A 13247-nucleotide genomic window follows, 5' to 3' on the forward strand; every position below is an offset into this window, starting at 1 on the left:
ATGCCAGGAGTGGGAGGGAGCCGTCCAACCGGAGCGGATGACACCGTCCCATCGGGTCTAGCAGCAGATTGTGGCGTGGCGGCAGCAACCGTGGGTAGTCCATCGTCATCTCGAGAATCTGGGGGAACCAAGACTGGGTTTCCCAGAATGGGGTTATCATGACTAGTTCCGCCCGGTGTCTGCGGGTCTGAAGGAGGGAGCGTGGAATCATGGAAAACGGTGGAAAGGCATATAGGAGGTCCCCGCTCCAGTCTTGCAGGAAGGCGTCTACTGCCTCCGCCATCGGGTCTGGCCTCCAGCTGAAGAATCGAGATAGCTGGGTGTTGAGTCGGGAAGCGAAGAGGTCGATAGAAAAGGGACCCCAGAGAAATGATAAACTGGAGAACACCTCCGTGTCCAACTTCCAGTCGCTGGAGTCTGAGAGATAACGTGACCCCCAGTCTGCTTGGACGTTGTGCAGACCAGGTAGATACTCCGCGTGAACCATCAGGCTCCGTTCCAGGCAGAATTCCCAAAAGTCCTTCGCCAGGGTGGCCAACACTGCTGATTGTGTACCCCCCAGATGGTTGACATATCTCACCGCCGAGACGTTGTCCATTCGTAGGCGGATGCATGTTAGGGCTCTGTCCCTCGCGAAGCTGCGGATGGCGAAGGAGCCTGCCAGAAGTTCCAGTGCGTTGATGTGTAGCCGTGACTCGGCTGCCGACCAACGACCCCCTGTAGAAATCCCGTTGCAATGGGCCCCCCATCCGTGGAGGCTTGCATCGGAATCGATTGTGAATTCCGGTTGTGGGCCGAAGATCGCCTTGCCGTTCCATGCAGAGAGGTTGAGAATCCACCAACGCAGTTCGTCTTTCGTTTCGGTGTCCAGTGACACTTGGTCTGCGTAAGACGCACCGGTTCTCAGGTGTGCGATCTTCAGGCGCTGCAGTGCCCGGTAGTGGAGTGGGCCCGGGAACACCGCCTGTATAGATGAGGCCAGTAGGCCAATGAGCCGTGCCAGTTGTCGCAGGGTGAGTTGGGGCCGAACTAGGGCTCTGCGTAACTCCTTGCGTATGGTGAGAATCTTGGACCTTGGCAGGCTCAGAGTCGCCTCCTTTGAGTCCACGAGGAATCCTAGGAATTCCATTCGTGTGGCAGGGGTTAGGCATGACTTTTCCCAGTTGATAACGAAGCCCAAGCGGGAAAGGAGGTCTATGGCCAGCCGTAGGTGGGCAAGGAGAGTGGAGCGATCTTGAGCCATAAGGAGTATGTCGTCTAAGTAGACGATTAGACGAACTCCCCGGCTGCGTAGCCATGCCATGACAGGACGTAGTAGCTTTGTGAAGCACCACGGTGCTGAGGAGAGGCCGAAGGGCAGGCATGTAAACCGCCAAGTCTCGCATTGCCATTGGAAGCGTAGGAGGTCTCGGGAGTCCGAGGCAATTGGTACTGTCAAGTATGCATCCTTGAGGTCTAGCTTTGCTAGCCAGTCCCCGTGAAGGAGAAGGTCCCGTAATAGGTGAATACCTTCCATTTTGAAATGGTGGTATCGGACCATGGCATTGAGGGGGCGTAGATTTATGACAGGCCTCATTTGTCCGCCTTTCTTTTCCACTAGGAAAATATTGCTTATGACCCCTGTGGGTTCGGGAGGTGCTTTTTCTATAGCCCCTTTGGTAAGAAGGGTGGAAAGCTCCATGTCGATCCGTCTGCGATCCTGGAGTGAAAAGCAGATCGGTCGAGGAGGGGGAATGTGTACGATGTCGTCTATCAGTTCTATGTGAAACCCTCGAATGGTAGTCAGTACCCAGGGGTCTGAGGTAATTTGTGACCAAGCTGGCAAAAAATGTCGGAGTCTGCCCCCTACACAAACAGGAGAAAAAACATGAGGCTTGAGGTAACTCACCGTAGGGTCGTCTCGAACCAGGTTGTCCTCGGAAGCCTCTAGATCGCCACGGGCGTCCTCGAGATGGGAAGAAGGAGGGGCGGGTGTTAGCCTCCTGGTATTGGGATTGTTGGTGAAAGGAGCCTCGTCCCGTGCCACGGGATTGGAAATAGTTCCGGCCGGACAGACGGCTCCTGGATCTGCCGGCCCTGGTAGAGACCCGTCCCTGAAAAACTCGCCTCATAGAGGATTGAGCCTTATCCAGGGCAGTAAATGCCCCAACAAAACGCCCCAGGTCTTTTATAAAGGAATCGCCGAAGAGGAGGCCTTGTGCGTCCTTACCGGCTTCTGTTAGGGCGAGGTTAGCCAATTTGGGCTCTATCTTGAATAAGATAGCCTTACGTCTCTCAATAGATAATGAGGTGTTAACATTCCCTGCAATACAGATTGCTCTCTGGACCCAACCACGTAGGTCTTCAGGGTCAACCATGCGGTTTTCCGCTCTGGCGTCTTCCGCCAAATCAAAAAGTTTAGCCAATGGGCCAAATATGTCCAGGTGCTTATCCTGGCAGGATTTTAAGGCGGATTCGAGCCCTGTACGGGGGTTCCAGCCTAGTTTGGTAAGGAATTGGGTCATCTTGGGGTCTACCTCTGGAGTGTCGCAAACTTTGTTAGGCACCACAGGCCTTGGACACTCTGCCCTCAATTTGTTGCGTGCCGCTTTACTAAGTGGGTGTCGCACCCACTTCTCTAAATATGTGGCAACATGGTCGGCCGGGAGCCACTCTGCCGATCTCGGATGGTGTAAATCATCCGGGTCGAAGAGTGGAACGCCCGACGGGTCCACAAGGGCGGACTCCGCGGTCGCGGAGTGCCAAGTCCCTGGTTCGCCTCCGGACGTCTCTGCCTGGGCAGAGGGAAGGAGGTCAAAACCTGAATGAGCGGGGGCGTGGCTTGACCGCCGAAAGTGATGGCCGCTTAGGCAGAGAGCTCTGCACCCCGACCGGTCCAAAAACCACGCCAGAAGCAAAACACCCGCTCACCAACACCTGAAATTGCTAGCAGAGCAACGGAGAAGGTTCCGGAGATGGCCCAGTATAAAAAATCTGGAAACAAAAGGAGAGACGGTACTCCATCTGTAGCCGACCTCCTCACAACGCCCAGGCCGCAAGCGCATAAAGATGGCGGCGGCCACGCGAGCGCGGATTCCCCAAGCTCACCGGGCACCAGGGACCTGAATGCCCCGACGCAGCAGGCCACCATATCGGATATAATGCGGTCACTAGCAGAGGTGAAACACTTTTTAGCTGGGGAGATCGAAAGGTCGGCAAGAGAAGTGAAGGCCGAAATACAGGCTGTGGGGCAACGTACTGAAGCCCTGGAATGGCGGATGGACCAGGTAATAACGGCCCATAACGAGACTGCCACTACCACCAACACCCTACTGTCCAGAGTAGCTGAACTGGAGGCAGAAATTGAGGATGCTTCCAACAGATCGAGAAGGAACAACCTGAGGATAAAGGGCCTGTCTGAAAGTATTAAAGACACAGACATCCAGAAGGTACTCACAGACATGTTTAAAACGCAGCTGCCAGCTATCCCTGACCATATGTGGGTGATAGACAGGGCGCACAGGGCACTTAGGGCCAGGGGACCCCCCAATGGCCCACCCAGGGATGTGATAATGAGGTGGCACTTCTTCTCCACCAAAGAGGCCATCATCAAAAGTGCCAGACATCACACATATACCCTAGACGGCACCGCACTCCACTTATATCAAGACATAGCACCAGCAACGCTTGCCAGGCGCAGAGATTGGAAACCTATAGCGGATCTTGTCAGAGCCAAGGGACTGAATTTTGCCTGGGGGCACCCCTTCAAAATGCTTGTGTTTAACGGGCCTCGGCCAGCCGTACTACTGCCCTCGGCGGACCCCAGGGCCTTCTTGAGGGACTTAGGAATTGAGGTCCCGGCAGACTTTCATCTCCCCCAGAGGGGTATCCAGGCGCTAGGACTTTTACCCAGGGAAGGCGAAGCACTGGACGGTATTGCACCTTAATGGACACTAACAGACCCCTTCCCATTACATCGCCCCCATTGCACAACCAAAAGACCGTAACCCCCCCATATGGCTCCCCAACCCACCAACACAAACAAAGCTGTTCCATGCAGTATAAATAACCAGAGACTTTTGGAAGACCACCAGCTACCCAAGCAACCCCACCACGAACTGCAAAGTAAAATTTTCATACAGGCCGGAGCCGGATTTTAACATGCTCCACCATTGATGGCATATATTGACTTTACCCAAACGAGAATGGACATAAGAATGGTAACAAAGATGCCCCCCACTGTTTTTTTTTCTTATTTTTTGCTGTAAAAATTTGTTTGGAAACCGGAAGAAAAGACAACTTGGAAGGAGAGAGAAAAGGGGGAACAAGGAAAGAGAAGGAAAGAGACAATTTCCTAAAAACACCTTTCACCGGAACTCTTCGGATAACGCCCAAGAAAGAACCACCTAAGGAAGAAGCTGACCGCCATAGGTCGATGACACAAGGTGAAAGGAATCTGCCTATGCCTAATGCGAACTGAGGCAATCAAGTGCGGTACATTGATCGTAATGAAACACGAGACTGTTCAGGCAGTACCGACAAATGGACTTAAAGCACTACCTGACCGTATACTCCTTGATGAACACGGCCCCTACCGGAGTATAAAACGGACTATTATATCCGCCTCGCATCCAACTGGACACGCAAGTTTCACCCTGTGTTGTGTATTTATGTTTACATCCGTATTGATGGGGAGGGAGCAGCTCAGGCGAGAAGTAGGGTCAGTGGGCCCAGGGAAAGGAACAACCACCCACACACCCCCCCACCCCCACCCAACCCACATCAGAAACCGTACAATATCAAGCCTAAGTAGATAGAGTCACCCACCATAGGGGGGCGTGGGAACCGGCGGGGCCTGAGAGTAACCGACATAACACTGTGCGGAAGAACCATCCCCTCATTATTTCGGGATAAACCAGTAAACTTGGGTTAGAGGGTAGACTGGGTAGCCAATGGCAGGAATCCCACATATATCGTACCTCTATGCAAACCACTTAGTAGGGGCGAACAGGGACAGGAAGATTAGGCAGCCCCATAGATAGGATAAGGGGTGGATGCTCTGAATTTTGTATTTTTCTTATTTTTTCTCGCTCTTAACCTGATTTTGTTAAAACTTTCTGAGTTAATAACTGTTGCATATAATGTTGTTTATATATGTTACACGTGACGGGAAACACATGGACGACCTGACTTACGTACGCAGGTGTGACCAAGGAATGGGTGACGAATAACAGTACTATATGGACCGACACCGGGGTGCTCGGCGATTGATTGCCCCCTCCGCGCTAACACAAGGTACCGCGGGGCGGGTAGTCACCCCCCGAGACACCCGGCACTATTTGATAAGACCGGGGTACTTTCCCGGAAACAGTAGTTTTCACCAACTACCTCCCCCCTCCCTCCTCAAGCTACCTTCCCCTACTCCCCCCCCCCCATCCTTTCACCTTTCCACCCCCCATCCCCCTTTCCGGCCCGACCCCCGACCGGGCTCGAGTCTGGTGGACCCAACGGGTAATACCCGGGGAACAGCAGAGCTCGGGGGGGCGCTCGGCGGGCGGGGCATAGTCTTGCAGCACTAGCGATACAAGGTAACCTCAAAGGCTCCACATCATGACGACGCTAAAATTCACCTCCCTTAACGTAAACGGGTTAAATACACCGACCAAAAGACGCTTGCTAATGAGGGAACTGAAACGACAAAAAACGGACATAGCTTTCGTACAAGAATCACACCTCCTGCGCTCAGCCCGGATCCAGTTGAAGGACCACATATACACCAGGGTATATTCCTCCAGGGCCCTAGATAAAAAGAACGGGGTAGAAATCCTCCTACACAAAAATTGCCCCTTTACAGTACAGTCGACAAGCGCGGACACATCGGGAAGATATATCATCGTCTCAGGGACCATACATGCTACCACATACCACCTCATTAATATTTATGCACCCAACCAACCGGACCCAGGTTTCTGGGACCAAATACACGCTCTAATTCAGGCCCTATCGCATGGTAACATAATCCTAGGGGGCGACATGAACGCCACTCACTGCCCAACAGTGGACCGTAGCACCCCTACTGGGGGACAGAGGGCGCAAAGCACGAGGGGACAGGACAAACTCTTAACACAATTTATACAGCAGGCAACACTATTTGACCCCTGGAAGCTGCGGAATCCAGGTGTAAAAGATTACACGTTCTTCTCGGCCGCACACTCCACATATTCTCGCATTGACATGTTCCTGGTGAACCAAACCGGGATCCCGTGGGTGCAGACTGCACGCATTAACCTTATCACATGGTCGGACCATGCCGACATAGAACTGACCCTCAGGATTCCAGGACCTAAACCTCCCTGGAAATGGCGACTTAACAGCACACTATTAAAAGACCCAGAGACAGAGACACTCCTTCGGGACGAAATCCTGACATACTTTAGAGAGAACGACCACCCAGAACTGACCCAATCCACGATATGGGCCGCACATAAGGCGGTACTGAGAGGTACCCTCATAAAAATAGCTACCCGCAGGAAGAAACAGAGAGCTGAAACCCTCTTCGGGCTCCAAAAGGCGCTGAGGGGGGCAGAAGCCAAACACAAACAAGATCCCACATCTCAGGGACTACAAGACCTCAGGGAACTCCGACACAAAATTAGGTCAATAGCAGTAGAGGATCTGGGGAAAGACTTAGTTCGCAAAAAACGCTTCTACTACGAACGCTCCAATAAGATGGACACCTTGCTAGCTAGGGCACTGAACCCCAAACCCAACTACCATACCATTTCGGCCATTAAAAATAAACAGGGCCAAATAACCCAACACCCAACGGAGATTAATCAGATATTCACAGAATTCTTTGCAAACATTTACAACCATTCACCAACACTCAACAGCGACAATGCGGACCACACAATAGAAGTAGCAGACTAAGTAGCGAGGACAAACATGCCGAGACTGGCCCCGGAAGCTCTAAACACCTTAGGGAATCCAATAGATGAGGAGGAAATCAATAAGGCGATCACAGACCTTAAGGGCAACAAGGCCCCGGGGCCAGACGGCTTTGACGGCTCATACTATAAGGTCTTTAGGGACGTATTGACGCCCAGCCTCGTGAAAATGTACGCAGAGTGGATGGAGGGTGGGTGCCCCAATTCAGATATGCTCACGGCGGACATAGCGCTTATACTAAAACCAGGGAGAGACCCAACTGAACCCTCCAACTACAGACCCATTTCCCTGATTAACTTTGACGTTAAGATTTTCGCGAAAATTTTAGCCACAAGACTTAACCAACTTCTGGGCATGCTAGTCCACCCGGACCAGGTCGGTTTTGTACCAACAAGACAATTGTACGAAAACACCAGGAGGGGGGCAGACATCATATGGTGGGCGGTGAGATCTCGAACGCCTTCTCTGATCCTTTCCCTGGACGCAGAGAAGGCGTTCGACAGAGTGCAATGGCACTATCTATTTACACTACTCGAACGACTACGGATGCCAGAAGCCTTCATAAGGGGCATTAAAGCCCTTTATGCCCAACCGAGGGCGCAGACCAAAGTGCCGGGTGCGATCCCGACCCCGTTCACGACAACCAACGGCACAAGACAGGGCTGCCCCCTCTCCCCCCTACTCTTCGTCCTCTCGTTAGAGCCTCTCCTGCAGAGGATAAGAGAGGACGAGAACATCTCGGGTGTACAGGTAGGAGGTGAAGAGTTTAAAGTCTCTGCATATGCAGATGACGTCCTGGTCACACTAACCAAACCTGCTCAATCCCTGCCTCGACTGGTGACAATACTAGAGGAATATGGCAGCGTCTCAGGCTACAAAATCAATCTAGACAAAACGGTAGCCATGCCAATAGAAATGGACAAGGCAGGGATGGACAACATAAAAAACACCTACCCCCTCAAACTTACACGATCAGACTTCAAATACCTTGGGGTAAAACTCACGGCAGACCCTGAGAGGCTATTCAGCGCCAATTACACGCCCACCATCCAGGCGCTCTGTAGGGACCTAGAAAAATGGCATGAGAGGCCCATATCGTGGATTGGCAGGATGCATGCAGTCAAAATGACGCTGCTCCCACGTATCTTGTTCCTATTTCAAGCCCTTCCAACTAAAGTCACAAAACAAAACCTACAAATACTACAAACACACATAGACAACTTCATCTGGGCACAAAAAAGACACAGGATAGCTCGACAGACTTTATACCGACCTAAAGCGAAGGGAGGACTGGGACTCCCGAACCTCTATCATTACTACCTCGCAGCCCAACTGGCCCAGATAGTAGCATGGCATACACCGGAGGGCGCACATAGATGGGTTGACCTCGAGACAAAACTAATGCCCACTGACCTCCCTCAATTCTGGATTTGGGTGCCCAAACAGGACCGACCATCATTGCAAACATCTTGCCCAGCGATCCTCAACTCCGTTAGGATCTGGGACTTGACAGCCACTAAATTCGCCCTGAAACATACACCCTCACCGCTGACTCCGTACCTACGGAACAAAGCGTTTGGGCCCGGGCTGAGCGCTCGAGACTTCAGGGGGATAGAAAGCACAGGAATGCAAAGATATAAACACATGTACATAGGGGACTCCTTCAAATCCTTTGAAACCCTACAAACTACTGCACCCCTAACGACCAAGGACGTCTTCCGCCACATGCAGTTGCGTGACTTTGCCAAACTCCCGAACATAAAGAAAGCAGCCCAGACCCCTATGACATTTTATGAACGGCTATGCAACGCCGAAACAATCCAAAAAGGGATGATTACAACAATTTATGCTCAGCTCAGTGCCCCAGACAGGGGAGCCGCAGACCCAAATTACATACACCAGTGGGAAACAGACTTAGGGGGAGCAATAGAAGGAGAGGACTGGGTAGACATATGGGAAGCAACAGCGAAGACATCGATATGTGTGCTACATCAGGAGCAAGCCTATAAGATGCTCATGAGGTGGTACACCACACCTGCTCAACTCTATAAGATGGGAAAAACAACGACAGACACATGTTGGAAGGGATGCGGCGGCAAGGGCACCTTCATCCACATGTGGTGGGAATGCCCTGAGGTGACTAAATTTTGGAAAAGAATCCAATCACTACTCCAAGAGGTCCTCACATGACACATAGACCTAGATCCCTGGGCGATCCTCCTATCCAGACCAAATGACTGCCTTTCTAAAAAAGAACAACAACTACTAAACAAACTTACACTGGCGGCTAGAAGGGCACTGGCACAAAAGTGGCTACAGCCCATGGTCCCCACAGACAATGACGTGATAGTTAAAATCAAAGATACTTATCTGATGGACAAACTGACTGCCCAAGTAAGACATACGGAAAAATCATTCCAAAAAATCTGGCAACCATGGGAAATTTACACCAATGAATAATTCCAAAATAACCGAGAATCGCGAGCTGCGGCTCGGCGTGCTTCCGCCTGCCGGGCGCCCTAACGGGCAAAATACCTCCACCTCCTGTAACCTCCCCCCCCCCCCCTCAACCGTAACTCCCACCCTACCCTATCCTACCCCCTTCCGGAACGACCGATCAGTACCTCAGCGGGCTTGACATACCAGACCGGCAAGACAGTCTCAACTGGGTAGAATAAGACACTAAGACGCAAAAGGCGAAAGGCAACTGTGTTAGTGTAAAGAGAACTACCTCGTAAACACAGAAACTCCGCGCCCACAACAGAATGCCAGACCCATATAAAGTTAACTGGTAAATATGATGTGAAATGTAGTACTGGACTTCCATAACCATGTCAATAGTCACTTAGTTTTATCTTTTCTTTTATTGTATGTTTAAATTTGATACTTGGGCTACCAACGCCCGGATTACTGAAAACCAGCGCCGAGCGGCATAATCCTTTATATTCATGTGTAATGGCACGATATACATCTTGTTAAAACACTGTATAACATGTATATGAAAGGCCCCTGCGTGGGCCATCTACTGTATTTTTTGATGCCGTTACGGATGCTGGAACAAAAATAAAGAAATTAAAAAAAAAAAAACCTGAATGAGCGGCATCCGCTTCGGAGTCGCTGTCAGACTCAATCCTAGCCTCCTCACTTGACCCGATTTCTGAGTCGGAGTCGCTCTCTACTTGTGCTCTGGCACATTTCCATAGCCGCGCCCGTTCTGCCTGGCGCGGAAAGGCTCTCTTGCGTGGTTGTGACACGCTTTCAGGGGCGACCGAAGGTACGCCAGTCATGGTGTTTCTGGAGGCAGAGGGACCTTTAGATTTGTGGGTAGCTTTCCTGGGTAAATCTCCCGGTGGGTCCACAGGAGGACGCGGCTGAGGCGTCGTGGAGCCCGAGTAGCGCTCGTCCAAAGGACGTGGCTGGAGGGCCTGGGAGAGAGTAGAGGAGAGAGTAGAGGACATGGGAGAGAGTAGAGGACATGGACCCCATGGCCGCCATAATGGCGTCTGTCACTGAGCGCTGTAGCGCTAAGAACTGAGTCCCATCTGAGTGGGTAGTTCTGTCGGAGCAAGCAGGTGAATTACCTGAGGTGACAGGGCCTTCTCCCCTGTTGAGTGGGGTATCAGACTCCCCAGAGGGAGGTGAACCAGAATTTAGTCTGGGTTTAGGCATTTTAAATAGAGTGGGTATAATTAGTGAATCAATAAATCTAAGGAAAAAACTGACAAGGAACAGTTTTTGGGTTAGTCACCCAAAGTACTAACAAGCAAAACAAAAGCGATCTCACCAGGGCCCAGACCAGTGCACACTCTGACAGGGAATTGTTGCGGTCACCGGCCCGCCGAGCCTCACGGTCGTGCCCGACCGGCACGACCGCTCCGACTACACGAGCTTACCTGCTCGTCGGCGAGCCGGGAACCGCGCGTGTAGTTCTTCCGGGCATCACGCCCGAATCCAATATGGCGCCGACCACGTGGTCGCGTCCATGGATAGCCCCGCCCCCGAGAATTATACTAACGTGTGCGTGACGTCACGACGTCAACGCACACGCACGTTCTGGGGTCAGAGGTCGCCCTCTGACCAATCATAGCTTAGAGAGGGGTATTTAAACCCCTAATTCACCCTAGTACTTTGCCATGTCGTGGTTTCAGTTTCCTGGTTTCCTGAAAGTGCTAGTTTCGTGTTTCTGATTTCCTGGTATCCTGACCCTTGGCGTTTCCCTGGTTATTCTGATCTCTGGTTTCCCTGACTTGGCTTGTTTTATCGGTATTGAGTATTTTCTGGCTTCCTTGACCTCGGCTTTCCCTTTGACCATTCTCTGTCTCTAGCGTATTAGTCCGGCCATTCTAAGGTCCGGTTTACGCTCTGTCCTGTTATTTTTCCTTTTCTGACTTATGTATATGTTTACATAGTTTCTGCGTGCTGGACCACATTACTAGTCGTGACAGGAATAGGGAAGAAGACAGGAGGTTAGAAAATGGCCGCCGAGAATCTCGCGAGATTCGCGGCAAAATTAAGTAAGGTGAGTAAAAGAAAACCAAACATTCGGTTAAAAGAGGTGAATTAAGTGAATAGAATGGTGAGTATAGGACAAAATGCAAAACTGCCGAATGGGCCGTTTGCAAGAAACAGGCGAACGCGGCAAAACAGCCGAATGGCCTTAACTGCCGAACGGTGATAGCGATGTGAGTGCACTATGAAAAAGACAGCTAGAGAAAAAATGTGCGCAAGATGGCGCCGATGCGGTAAAAACAATGAAGAAAGCGAAAAACGGGGAGTAAGAGAAGATAGAGGGGTCTGGACCCTGGGCACAAAAAGCAACTACCAAGTATAGTAGAGAGGAAATACCATAAAAGCAAGAATCAATAAGGTAATCAGGATAGCAAAAAGTTATAATACAAAATTAATAAAATATTAATAAAATATATAAAATACCAATAAAATAATAATAACAATAATAACAATAACGATAGCTAACGGTTATACCGAAAAAACAACTAATACTGATAATATGAATATCAATAAATGTAGAACAGTATTGAAAGAAGTGACATGTACTTATCTTTGATCGGAGCAGCAAAGAAAGAGGGATATGGAAGGGAGGTGCTGCCTAATATACCAGGACCTGAGCGGGGAGGGGCCTATGTTAATGTATGTTCTTCATTTTTTCATTATATTTGTATTCTTTGCTGCTATTGGTGGACAGTAAAGAAAGGGTTATGCAATATGAGCCTCCGTGTCTTGTTATAAAATTATTTGTTGTCAAATATCACCATTTTATCATTGTAAATCGCTGCAGAATATGTTGGTGCTATGTAAATGCTAATAATAATTATTATTATTATTTATAAAGCATTAAAGGAACACTATAGTCACCTAAATTACTTTAGCTAAATAAAGCAGTTTTAGTGTATAGATCATTCCCCTGCAATTTCACTGCTCAATTCACTGTCATTTAGGAGTTAAATCGCTTTGTTTCTGTTTATGCAGCCCTAGCCACACCTCCCCTAGCTATGATTGACTGCATGAAAAAAAAAAACTGGTTTCACTTTCAAACAGATGTTATTTACCTTAAATAATTGTATCTCAATCTCTAAATTGAACTTTAATCACATACAGGAGGCTCTTGCAGGGTCTAGCAAGCTATTAACATAGCAGGGGATAAGAAAATCTTAATTAAACAGAACTTGCAATAAAGAAAGCCTAAATAGGGCTCTCTTTACAGGAAGTGTTTATGGAAGGCTGTGCAAGTCACATGCAGGGAGGTGTGACTAGGGTTCATAAACAAAGGGATTTAACTCGTAAATGGCAGAGGATTGAGCAGTGAGGCTGCAGGGGCATGTTCTATACACCAAAACTGCTTCATTAAGCTAAAGTTGTTCAGGTGACTATAGTGTCCCTTTAACAAATTCCGCAGCTCTGTACAAGTATTTGTAACAAAACAACTTAGGTGCACAGCAACAGAGGGTGTTGAGGGCTCATCTCAAATTCTAATAGTGCTAATAAAAAAAATAGAATCCTGCAATGATTAAGGAATAAAAATAATTTAACAATTTATATAAATGAATACAAGGTAATTTAAAGTCATTTATTTGTTGTGAATAAAATTTAAAGTAGAAATTAGGATTAACTAAAACATTTTGTGAAAATGGTATGCATATGTACTTAAATAAGAATGGGACAACACTTTGTGAATGTTATATACAAATGGTATGGGCATTACTACCTTGTACAAAATATTATAACTGAGTCCATGATGTTGTGGAGAATAAAGAACTATAACTTGAACAAATGCATAAAGAACATAAACCCTTAGAAATTTA

The 13247-nt window shown here is 49.2% G+C and overlaps 1 protein-coding gene across 1 annotated transcript in view; it reads left to right on the top strand.

The window, feature by feature from the left end:
* LTBP3 (latent transforming growth factor beta binding protein 3) overlaps positions 1 to 13247 on the top strand; it is a 275491-nt gene that overhangs the window by 233692 nt on the left and 28552 nt on the right. The window lies entirely within an intron of this gene.

Source organism: Pelobates fuscus, chromosome 12 (genome assembly GCF_036172605.1).
Source record: "Pelobates fuscus isolate aPelFus1 chromosome 12, aPelFus1.pri, whole genome shotgun sequence".
NCBI lineage: Eukaryota > Metazoa > Chordata > Amphibia > Anura > Pelobatidae > Pelobates > Pelobates fuscus.